Genomic DNA, 12,854 nt, shown 5'->3' on the forward strand with positions numbered 1-12,854 from the left:
AAGTTGATGGACATATATAAGCAGACTGGCCTACTCCCTCTTGAAGACCTCTCCCATATCATACCATCGAGCCCTGGACGCTGGCTCCTTTATTTCCAGCTACGGAGCTTTATTAATTCCCTGATACCTGGATTGCAGTCATGTCCCCCCTTAACTGAATTTGAAAAAATGTGTACGGCTAGCTCAGCTCCTGACCATGCTATATGCCATGTTGAACTCTGTGGAGAGTGGGGACCCCTCCATGGGTACCCACAGAGCTAAACCTAAATTTATGTCCGACTGGGAATCAGAGCTGGGATCCACCTTCTCGGTTGACCAATGGTCTCGATCTCTCCTCTTTACTCATAAGTTGACTATGTCCTGTAATTTACAGGAGCTTAACTATAAAATCCTTACCAGATGGTATAGGACCCCAGTTCGATTACACCAGTTTTATCCCGAGGTAGCGGATGTATGTTGGAGGTGTCTTGCAGCGAAGGGCACAATGACACATATCTGTTGGGATTGCCCAGGTGTAGCCCCCCCTATGGCGAGATGTTTTTATTTTATATAACCACCTATACAAAGCTACTGTTATACCTTCCCCCACGATAGCTCTTCTGTCCATGTTCTCAGGGCGGATCTCTCAGATTAAAAAAGGGGCCCTACACCTATTCATTTTAACTATGAGACAGATAATCCCCCGCCAATGGAGGTCTACCGAAAGTCTTTTGAGAGTAACCTGGTCTGGCACTCTGGATGCGCTGGTGCATATGGAAGAGCTGAGTGCCGAGGACACAGAGTCTGCTTCGGCTTTCTGGAGGGCATGGGATCCATGGATCCAATTCCGCACTTCCACGTCTTTTCCTGGGTGGTTGACAACTGGTACCATTTCGGATAGCGGTTCTTAAAGTGATGTCCACGGTAGGACCAATCCATTTTTCTGTCCCTTTCCTCCCCTACCTCTTCTTCATGTCATGTCTTGGTCTGTCGTGTCTCGTCTTGTCCGTTCTCGTGTCATGTGATTGTCTAAAAATTGGGAAATGTATGCCATACTTACTTTTCTACTCAATTCTGGTGGTTCCCATCGGCTTATTATTTGTCAGTCCTATTTTATATGGGTGTATCTAGATTGTACTACCTCTGAATCGCTTATGGAGCCAACAGTTGGCCATTTCTTTTCCTTTATATGTGTACTTGATATGCTTGTTGTATCATTCATTTATATGCTTCCATAAAATAATGATTGAACCGTAAATAACTTTTCGTTAGAGTTAGATATTAATACCATACATCAAAAAGATATGCAAAATAAAAGACAATTCATTTTAAAACCTAAATGCTCAGTTTACTAAATCCTATTAAATATTTCACTTACATAATAATTTTCAACACATCGTAGTAACGAGTTGGATTTTTACCCCTGTCTACCATGGCAGAAGGGAATCCTTTAAGGCCGAGGCTTTACCTAGACTTTTTTTTGTCAAACTATAAAAATAAAACACAGTCAATAATGAATGCATCGAGTAGTTAAAAAATTGCTTACAAGGCACTGCAGCTAACTGAGCAGCTGAGATTAAACCGTGATTGCACTGTGATTTTATTGGCAAGAGATTATCATTTTATTCTATGAAAGAAGAAAGTGACTTAGATATCGCTCTGCAGCAATTTCTCAGCTTTTAAAAAAATAATCGCTAGCGATTAGATCGCTCCAGCAATACTGCCCTGGCTGCAGTGATTTGGAAGCGATATTTAAGCTACTCAATGCATTCCCTATGGAGAGCAATTGTTTGGAGCGCGACAACAAAGTCTAGTCCTAAGCTCGCCTAAAAAGCTGGGGCTTCACCTTGACTTTTTGAAGCACTTTTGATTGATTTTAACAAGAATGAGTTGTAGTCCAAAAGCCGTAAATAATCGTAATGTTAGCTTAACCGTCTGATATATTTTAGCTTAATTTAACAGACACTATATCGTCCGGTGAATGCATTTGCAGTGTTAATGGTATTTATTACATTTACAAAATGGCCAGCCTGCAAAATAAATAAAAGACACTCTTAGGCTACTTTCACACTAGGGGTTTTTGCGGACCCGTTATGGATCTTCAAAAACAATTCCGTTACAATAATACAACCGCATGCATTCGTCATGGACGGATCCAGTTGTATTAGGTCTTCTATGGCCATGACGGATCAGTCTTGAACACCATTGAAAGTCAATAGGGGACGGATCCGTTTTCTATTGTGTCAGAGAAAAAAGGATCCGTCGCCATTGACTTACATTGTGTGCCAGGACGAATCCGTTTGGCTCCGCTTCGTCAGGCGGACAGCAAAATACTGCAGGCAGCGTTTTGGTGTCCACCTCCAGAGCGGAATGTTTTTTTTAAGAGCTGAACATTGACTTATAAGATAGCTGCCTTACATCTGGTGGCATAAAAGGGAGAGCTTATTAAGAGCTCATTTGCAAGCAGCTGCGGATGCAATGCGTTTTTTACTGATGATTGCTAAGAGATGTTGTTTGTAAACCTTCCGTTTATTATCACGCGCGTGAAAAACGCATCAAAACACATTGCACCCGCGCGGAAAAAACTGAACGCAATCGCAAACAAAACTGACTGAACTTGCTTGCAAAATGGTGCGAGTTTCAATGAACGCACCCGGAGGCAATCCATCACACTCGTGTGAAAGAGTCCTTAGAAGATCACAATGTTCCACTACTGCCTCTACTGATCAAAATGAAGCATTACATGGTTGAAATCAATGGATCATCTCTGTAATGCACAAACTGGTGCCACTCTCCACCTGCCAAACCGATGGAGATTCTGAATGATGGAACACCCCCTTCCCCATTAACTCAGAATTTTTAATAGGGTATTTGATAATCGGTTTCCTGAACCATACAACCCCTTTAGTTTATAGGTAACTAACCTGCCCATCGATTTGTGCCAACAGCATTTTGTAAAAGAATTGTTATATTACCAAAAATGAGTCTGAGAGACAAGCTGTGTAACTTGTCACGTGCACAGATGAAGATGAGGATAGTACAATTTGCCTAAAACCGCCAGATTCATCTTTGAAAATGTAAGATTTGTGATGTGGGAATCCTTAGAAAGCTACACCCCAGCTGCATAACAATATGCTGGTGGCTATTTGGCCCCAAACCTAGTGACAGGTTCCTTTTATTACATTTTGGTGGGTTGGAATAAACTTCTGAACTGGCCCTGACCTTGACCCGTTTACTGATTATCCTGAGCTGTGTGTGCTGAAGCAGGAGGAAAATCACAATACAGTTTTTGCTGAGCACAACTAGGGCAGCAGTGTAAGTGCACGAAGAGCTGCTCCTAATCAGCAGGATCCAGATTAAGGAGTTTTCCAATAGGTTTATATAAATGGCCTATAATATAAAAGTACCAAAATACATTCTGTAACCTTTCTTCAGCATTTTATTAAAATTAAAGTGACATGAAAATATGTAATGTTTGCAAAAAATCTTGATACAAAACAGTATTTTAATATACCATATCCTCGCCTCTTATCTGCACTGTCCCTTTGCCATCTCACATCACATGTCCATGCCACCTTCTTTTCTTCCTGTTTGATTCTCCTTGTTTGTGGGTTTAATGTCCCTGCTACCTCATAGTACGTAAATCAAGGTGTAGAACTGAATAAAAAAAAGACATGCATGATGAGACACTCAAACATCTCTTTACTGTAATAGATGAGGGTCCTGAAAGGGAAACTCCTCCATTAACTCATAATTCTCAAATGGACTTGGTTTTTCTTCTATCCACCACATCATATGGTCACCAGGGAAGCAGTTGATGATGTGCATTTCAGACATCTGCTTAAAGGGGTTGTCCGGGTTCAGAGCTGAACCCGGACATCCCTCTATTTTCACCCCGGCAGCCCCCCTGACATGAGCATCGGAGCAGTTCATGCAAAGGCATATTTAGTAGTTCCGGTGACGTACCGGGGCTCTCCATGGGGCTGCCAGGAACCCCGGTGACGTCACCGGCACTGATGGGGGGGATTTAGCTCTGCCCTAGCCAGTAAAACGGCTAGGGCAGAGATAAAACCCGCCCCTCAGAGCCGGTGACGTCACCGAACACACTGCTGGGCGGAAGTTACCGCCCGGCAGTGTGTTATTGTAAACAAAAGAGCCCGTGCCCTGCGCGATTTAGCGCAGGGCACGGGAGCGCATCGGAGCACGAGATGCTCCGATGCTAGGCTCAGGGATGCTGCCGGGGTGAAAATAAGGGTATGTCCGGGTTCAGCTCTGAACCCGGACAACCCCTTTAAATCCTGTTTAATATTTTCAATTTCTTAAAAAAGCCCTTATTAACTAAATTACATTAACTGAAGAGACTTCCTAAGCCTCATTCACACATCAGTGTTTTGGTCAGTGATTTCCATCAGTGATGGTGAGCCAAAACCAGGTTTGGAGCCTACACAGAGAAAAGACCTAAGAGAAAGATCTGCATCTGTTCTGTGTTTAGAGCTGCGCCTGGTTTTGGCTCAAAATCACTGACCAAAACACGGAGGTGTGAATGAGGTATTATTGGCATAAGGCTAGAGTAAATCTGACATACCTAATTCTATTAGACCCTATGGAAATAAGATTCCCAGTCACAACACAAGCCCAAACTAAGACAACATGCCTAATATTGTGTAGGTCCCTGGCCTCTGCACAACCTCATAAGGCAGGCATGGCCAACCTGAGGCTCTCCAGCTGTTGCAAAACTACAACTCCCAGCATGCTTAGACTGCCTACAGCTATCAGCCTGCAGCAGGGCATGGTGGGATTTGTAGTTTTACAACAGCTGGAGAGCCTCAGGTTGGCCATGCCTGTCATAAGGTGTCCTGTCCTTTACCCCCTTCCTGAGCAGGCCTAATTTTGTAAATCTGACGTGTCACTTTATGTGGTAATAACTTTGTAATGCTTTTACTTAACCAAACAATTCAGAGATTGTTTTATTGTGACACATTGTACTGCATGCTAATGGTAAATTTGAGTCAATGTTTTACTTTTATTTATAAAAAAATCAGGATCTGAATTTTCACTCTGTTCCATCAGGCAGCTCAGCTGACAGGCTCCTTATCCCTGACCGTATAAACACTCATTATAGCTCAATTCTTATCTTGTTGATAAGAATGTGGCTTAAATAAGTGTTTATGACCTTTTCATAATTTAGAGGGGGGGGGGCGTGGCTTGCTCATGGCGGCGTAGGACGCATGGAGGATTAGCTCTCCCGCCATCCCTGTAAAGATCGCTTCTACAGAGCCCGATTCGACTCACCTTTTCTACAGATGGGTCGCAAGACGATCAGAGGTCCTCCTAAGAGTGACCAGCAGCCCGAAAATGCCGGCATTCAAAAGTTTTTCGGCTCCCAGCCGCCAGCAACAGGACCGCTGGCTACACCTAAGATGGCCGCCTGAGTACCTCCGCCTGCAGAGGACCGCGGTTCATGCTCTTCTCCCTCGGATAGGGAATCAGGAAGCCCGAATTCAGGTACCTCCACAGGGGAATGGGAACTCTGCTCCCAATTGCTAGCCCTCACCACTAAAGAAGACCTAGAGAGGTCTGTGTTCCGGCTGTAACAGACTTACCGCTCCGAGATGGAGACTCTCAAGGGGGAGATTAAGCACCTTGGAAACCGGGTGGAGGCCTCTGAGAAAGTCCAGGAGGCTGTTCAGGGTCAACTAGAAGACCACCATGTGGTGCTGTCGGCCCACACGCAACACATCTCCCATCTGCTGTCCCATATGGATGATATGGAGAATCGCCACCGCAGGAATAATCTGCGCATCCAGGGAGTTGCAGACTTCGGTCAATACCGCTGACTTCGATGCTACGTTGCAGGCACTGTTTGGCTCTATCTTAGGGGACTCGACCTCCTTTGCCATTGAATTGGACCGTGTTCACAGAACACTGGGTCCCAGATCTAATGATGTGGCTAGACCAAGAGATATCGTCTGCCGCGTACACTTTTCAAGATTAAGGAGGACATCCTGAGCGCGGCTAGGAGAGCAGACAAGCTGGAAGTCGGGGGCTCTCCTATTCAAATCCTCCCAGATCTTTCAAGAAGGACCCTTCAATTACGCAGAGCAGTCAGGCCTCTGCTGGCACTTCTAAAGGAGAAGGACATAATCTACAGATGGGGGGTACCCATTCCAGCTGCATGCTAGGAAAGATGGCCGGTCTGCGACATTTAGGGATCCGGAGGACTTACCCAAGTTCCTAGAGACCTTCTCGCTGCCAAGGGTCTCATTACCCGACTGGCCGATCATTCCCCTCCCGGCTCCCCTTCCGGTCAGGGAGCAGGTGTCACCCAGGGCCTCCAAGCAGAAGAAGACACTGTGACTTCGGTCACCTCTTTTTGAAGGCCTGAGTTAGGGATCCCCAGCTCGTATTGTCTGGAGAGCTGAATCAGGGTCTTCGTGTTTGTGGACTGTTCCTTACAGTTGAATTTGTTTGGGTCCCCCCGTTACTATTATAAGAGGTCCAGCGATTTTGATGCAACCTATAGCAGGTTCAGTGTGCTCTCACATATTGGGCAATTATAGTGCAGGGAGGGGGATCGGGTTCTCATATATGTGGTATTAGTTATGTTATGCTTACTGTTACATGATCAGGGATGGGGGGAGAGGGCCTCCGCTCACTCTGGGCTTCCTTTCTCCCTCGGTTATACTGAGTGGCGGTGAAGGTGGGGGCTGGTTTCTCCTCCTTTGTTGGCTGCTAGAATGTGTACACTTAATCCATATTTTCATAGGTACAATATGGTGTTTTGCTTGCTTATCCGTCCATCCCGTCTCCCTTTGTCTGTGGTGACTCCTCTTGTGTGTCCCCTCCCCTCCCGGGTATTCATTCCCCATTCCTGATCTTTCGCTTATAGTGCCATTAAATCTATCAAGACATGTTCGTATAACACGAACGGCCTAAATGCACCGGCCAAAAAGGAACCAAATCTTGTATAGCCTCCATAAGCAGAAGGTGGGTATTGCCCTCCTTCAGGAAAATAATTTTAAGACAGGACACGTACCTGCGTTTAAGAATAAATATTTCCCGATATGGGCTCATAGCACTTTTGATGCTTCTAAATATAGAGGGGTGTCTATTGCAATACATAGGAATGTTCCCTGCTCCATTGTAGATACTGTGGCTGACTGTCTAGGCAGATGTTTATTCCTGAAGGTATCCTTATATTCCAGAACCCTTGTGATTGCTAATGTCTACTTCCCGAATACAGGTCAGCTGACTTTCGCATCAGAGGTGTTCGCAGCCTTGGAGGATTTCTCGGAGGGTTTGCCAATCATTATGGGCGGGGATATTAACCTTCCTCTAGATGCCAGACTGGATACTTCCACAGGTAGGTCCTCCGTCTCTGCTGGGGTAGCTCGTGGACTCTTGCGACACTTACACTCCCTACGTCTGGTAGATGTTTGTAGCGCATTCTCCACCCCAATGATAAAGACTTCACGTTCTCCCTAACTCATAACTCATATCATCGCCTTGATTATATCTTTATTTCCCACGGCTTGCTAGATTTTCAACCGGGGGTTGAACCCATTATTTTTTCTGATCACTCTTTGATTTGGGTCTCCCTGAACTTAGGGGACTCTAGTCGCGGGAGGGGGATGTGGAAATTGAATGACAATGTGTTAAGGGATTCTGTCTGTGTGGCGGATATTAAAACTGTGGTCTCAGACTTTGTGGAGGTACATAAAATGGATTCTTCGAGTCCTACCATTAAATGGGAGGCCTTAAAAGTGCGTAATCAGAGGCAGATTAATTTCTCATGCCTCCAGGCTCAATAAAATGCGTTCTGCAGAGATCTCTGAACTTCTGCGGAAATTAACTGATCTTGAGCATAAACATAAAAATGACCAGTCGCTACTGTTGTACAAGGAGCTCAGCAGTACTAGATCCGCTCTACGGAAACTTATTGATCAAAAATATCTGGGGGCCAGGGATAAGCTTAAAAATCTTTTTTATTGTCATGGGGACAAAAGTGGGAGACTTTTAGCTAGAATGCTACGGGCGAGACAGCCGGTCACTTACATCTCTTCAATTAATTGCAGGAGTGCGGGTAAGGTTCATTCTACCAGGGACCTACTGCAAGAGTTCCAATCTTATTACGAAAGCCTGTACAGTTTGAAAGGGAAGTATGCTGACTTAGCTCAAGATCAGAAAGTTCAGAAAATTAAGCAATATATGTCTCAGTTACTAGGCCCTAAGCTGTCTATGGAAGAGAGGGATGATTTAGAGAGAGAAATCTCCCTTTTGGAGATTCGAGAGGTCATTAAAAAATTAGTGGTTAGTAAATGCCCGGGTCCGGATGGCTTTACCCCGCGATTTTATAAGACCTTCCTAGACGATATATCTCTCCCCCTTACCTATATGTGCAATTCTATAACGAATGGCTCTTTCTTCCCTGCCCAGGCTCTTATGGCTCACATTTGTGTGCTTCCCAAACAAGGGAAGGACCCTTTGGTGTGTAGCAACTACCACCCAATCTCATTGATCAATATCGATGTGAAGATTTATGCCAAAATCCTTGCTGAAAGGCTAAAAAAAGCTCTTTCTGACCCATTTCTAATTATTAACGGTACGAGACAGGGGTGTCCCCTATCCCCCCTACTATATATTATGGTCATGGAATTCTTGGCCAGGGCCTTAAGGGCCAATCCTTACATTCGGGGCCTGAACATTGGAACCTTAAAATCCAAAATAGCCATTTACGCTGACGACCTCTTAATATATTGTCCCGATCCGGTAGTTAGTCTCCCCAACATATTGAAAGAGTTTTCACTCTTCATGGATTTAAGCAATTTCAAAGTAAACCTCCACAAGTCTGAGATTCTGAATGTTAACATACCGCCTGCTACAGTCTCGTCCTTAAGAACATCACTCTCTTTCCAATGGAAAGAGGACTACATTACATACTTAGGGACTGCCATCCCGGCTCACTTGGCTTGCCTTCTTCAGAGGAATTTTGTTCCCCTGCTGGAGGGCATTAAGAAGGATTTGGCATCCTGGAGGAAACTCCCTCTGTCGTGGTTTGGGAGATTGCACACTTTAAAGATGAATGTGCTGCCTAGAATCTTATATAGCTTCATAACCATCCCCATATCTGTGCCATGTGCTTTCTTCAGGTCCCTTAGAACACTGTTTTTGGAGTTCATCTGGGCTTGCTCATCTCCTAGATTGGGGATGCGTTTTTTAACTAGATCCAAATTGAGGGGGGCGGGGGGGGGATTGGAGTCCCAGATATGCAGTTGTACCATAGAGCATCAATCCTCTCCTATGTACTGGACTGGTTTCACAACATTTCCTCCAAGAGGTGGGTTCAGTTCGAGAGGCAGGAATTGGGTTTCCCAGTTCAGGACCTATTGTGGATTTCCAAGCCTCAAAGGCCTAAACATATCCCATTTCTCACAGATGGGGTGCTGGGTGTCTGGGACAAACATGCCGTTTGCTGGGTTGCTCTACTTTTCCAGGTCCCTTGACTCCCATATTCAACAACCCGAGCTTTCCGCTGGGAATGGGTCGTCAGACGCTGTTGGCCTTGAGCATGGAGGAGAACGTGAGAGTCCGTGACTTTGTGCTTAAGACAGCAATTCGTCCCCTTAATTCTTTCCCTGGGCAAATTGATAGGGGGGCCTGGTTCCATTATATGGGCGTTAAGGAATTCATATCCTCTCTAGGGCCCATCTCCAATCTATCTAGGGACCTTACGGCCTTTGAATCTTTGTGTCTTCAGTAATCTCCCCCTACATATTTGGTGTCCTTGGTCTACGGGCTGCTGCAGGAGAGTGGGGGCCTATATCCTCCCTGCCTTAGCTTGGGAGAAGGAACTGGGGAAAAATTTCTCTGAGGAGCAATGGATAAAAGCATTCACCCTCTCCCATAAGTCCACTGATCTTATCCAGATGGTACAGGACGCCAGCCGTCTTGCATTCCTTTTACCCAACCTGCTCGGACTTATGCTGGAGATGTGGATTGGAGAAGGGTACCATGTCCCACATTTGGTGGCATTGCCCTAAAGTATCCTCGTTATGGGAGGTCACGGGTACCTCCGAAAAGTGGTCTCTGGAGGGAAGTTTGCTTTCTATGCTCCCTGGTTCCATTCAAACTCTCAAGAAAGGCCTTTTGAGTTTTTTTGTGCAGGCCGCGCGTTTAATTGTCTCCAGACAATGCAAGTCTCAGGATGCTCCAAACATAATGGAATGGTTAGACACTTTTGAAGGTATACGTAGAATGGAGGAATTAATAGCTGAAGATGAAGGTTCTGATAAGTATCTTAAAACTTGGACCCCCTGGCTTTTGTTCAGGGACACTCCAGCGTTCTTTATTTAGCTAGATCAGGCGAACAGTAGCGGGTAATTTTACCAGCTACCGACTTTAACTTAGTGTTTCCTTTCCTTTTGTGTCTTACTTCCCTTGTCGTCTTGTTTGGTCGCCGTCTTCAGTGTTACTGTTTTCCCTTTTTCGTTTGATGGGATAAGTTATCCTTTCATTTCCTTCATCATTTGTAGTCAATACGAGGTCATGCTGTACAATTGCTATGTCATATTCAGTTGCTTATATTGTATTCTGCTACCAATATGTCAGTAATATTGTATGTCTGATGTGATACTGCTTTATTTACAACCTCCGTAATAAAAATAATTGAACAACATAATTTAGAGAGGTTTATTAGATGACTGGCACAAAGTGCAAGTAAAAAAGTAGAATTCACACAGCTAGAAAAACAGTTAACCCTTTGTGACAGAACAGCTCAATATTTTTAATAAAGACCAATTGAAAAATTGCCCCCTAAGGTGTACATCGCCTTTAAGTTGTGAAGTGGGTTCTCCATGATTCGAACTTGTGTTTCCAGAACATCCCAAATATGCTCAGATTGAAATCTGGGAAATGTGGATATCAACAACTAGAACTCTTTTGCAATGTTCCTCAAACTATTCATGAACAATTTTTACAGTGTGGCAGTGACCTTCATACTGCTGAAAGAGGCCACTGCCATTAGGGAATACTGTTGCCATGAAGGTGGGTACTTGGTCTGCAACAATGTTTAGGTAGGTAGTAAAAGCCACCTGAATGCCATAATCCAGCAGAACACTGCCCACAACATCGCACTACCTCTATTGGCTTGTGTCCTGGTGCCATCAGGCTGTCCACAATGTAAAAGTAAAAATTATTCATCAAAAATTTTTCTTCAATTTCTCCATGGTGCAGTTCTGATATGCCACTTTAGGCGCTTTCGAAGGTGTGGCTACAATGCACTATGGGGGAATTGACCTAGCCCTGCATTTCAGAATAATAAAAAAAAAAAAAAAAAACCTAGGGCTTGGCGACTTTTGTGGGTTATTTGTACAAACACATTGGGATATTTGCATTTTTAGTCCATTTTAAAAAAGTGGGTTGAAACTGGGTGTGATTAGCATGGGAGCGGATTTAAGCCTGATTTATCAACTAAGATTTTTTAAAGTCCCAAAAGTTGTCGCAATCTTTACTTAGTTAAAGGAGTGGTATAAAAAGTAGAGTAACGTCTCAAAACAAAATTTTTAGACATAAGAGTTAACCAAATTAATAAAACATTATAAATTTGACGCAAATTATAGCAACACAGACTGGTAAAATTTTCTTCATGATAAATCTCCCCTATTTTCCGACACCTTTCTGTTTTCAGGTTGGCTTATTTTCATTGCTCAAACACATCAATAAGCCCTGGGCACCCATGAACCTGTTGCCAGTTTACCAGTTCTCCTTCCTAGGACAACTATACAGTGGTGCTTGAAAGTTTGTGAACCCTTCAAAATATCCTAAATAAATAGATAAAGATAACCAAATCAAATAGAGGAGTCAAAAATATCTGACTTGGCCATTTATTATATATTGAGGAAAATGATCCAATAACATGTCCGTGAATGGTAAAAGTATGTGAACCTTTGCTTTCAGCATCTGGTGTGACCCCTTTGTGCAGCAAAAACTGCAAAACATTTCCGGTAACTTGATTTGTCCTGCACATTGGCTTGGAAGAATTTTAGCTCATACAAAATAACTTCAAGTATTATGTTGGTGACTTTCCTCTCATGAGCTGCTCGCTTTAGGTCCTTCCTCAACATTTCTATTGCATAAAGGTCAGAATTTTGACTTGGCTATTCCAGAACTTTAAAAGGGTTATCCAAGACTGAACCCCACCCCCCACAATGCCCAGACCAGCGATACTAACCATACTTACCTGTCAAGTGTTTTTGTTTTGAAGAAAAGGTTTTTGTCATCACCACATCCCATGACTTTTTTTTTTCTTTCTACAGAGCTGTGTGAGGGATTGATTTTTGCGGAACCCCTTGTAGTTCTCATTGGTATAATTTTGGGGTAAACTTTCTGATCACTTTTTATTCAGTCTTTTGGGTGGCAAACAAGCAAAAAGCAGCAATTAGCAAGCGGCATTAACCATACAGGATAAATTATATGATAATTTGCATAGTGCGATTCATTACAGGCGCGGCAATACCCCAACATTTTTTCCATTGAAAAGGATTTTTTTTTAATTTTAAATCGATTTAACTTTTTTTTTTTTTTTAACCATTTAATATTTCCACACAGGGTCCATAACAGGTGATCTTTTGATTGCTTCTAAAATAGATTACACTATTCCCATAGTGCAATGCATTTTAATGTTCGTGTTAGGGTGCATTCACACAACCATGTCATGTTTTGTGGTCCGCAAAAAATGGATGTCGTCTGTGCAGAATCGTTCCGCAATTTGCAGAATAGAACGGGTGGACTATTATAGAAATGCCTATTCTTGTCAACGATTGCAGACAAGCTCTATATTTTTTGTGGGTGTGGAACCTAACGGATGCTGACAGCAC

This window comes from Bufo gargarizans, chromosome 2 (assembly GCF_014858855.1).
Source record: "Bufo gargarizans isolate SCDJY-AF-19 chromosome 2, ASM1485885v1, whole genome shotgun sequence".
NCBI lineage: Eukaryota > Metazoa > Chordata > Amphibia > Anura > Bufonidae > Bufo > Bufo gargarizans.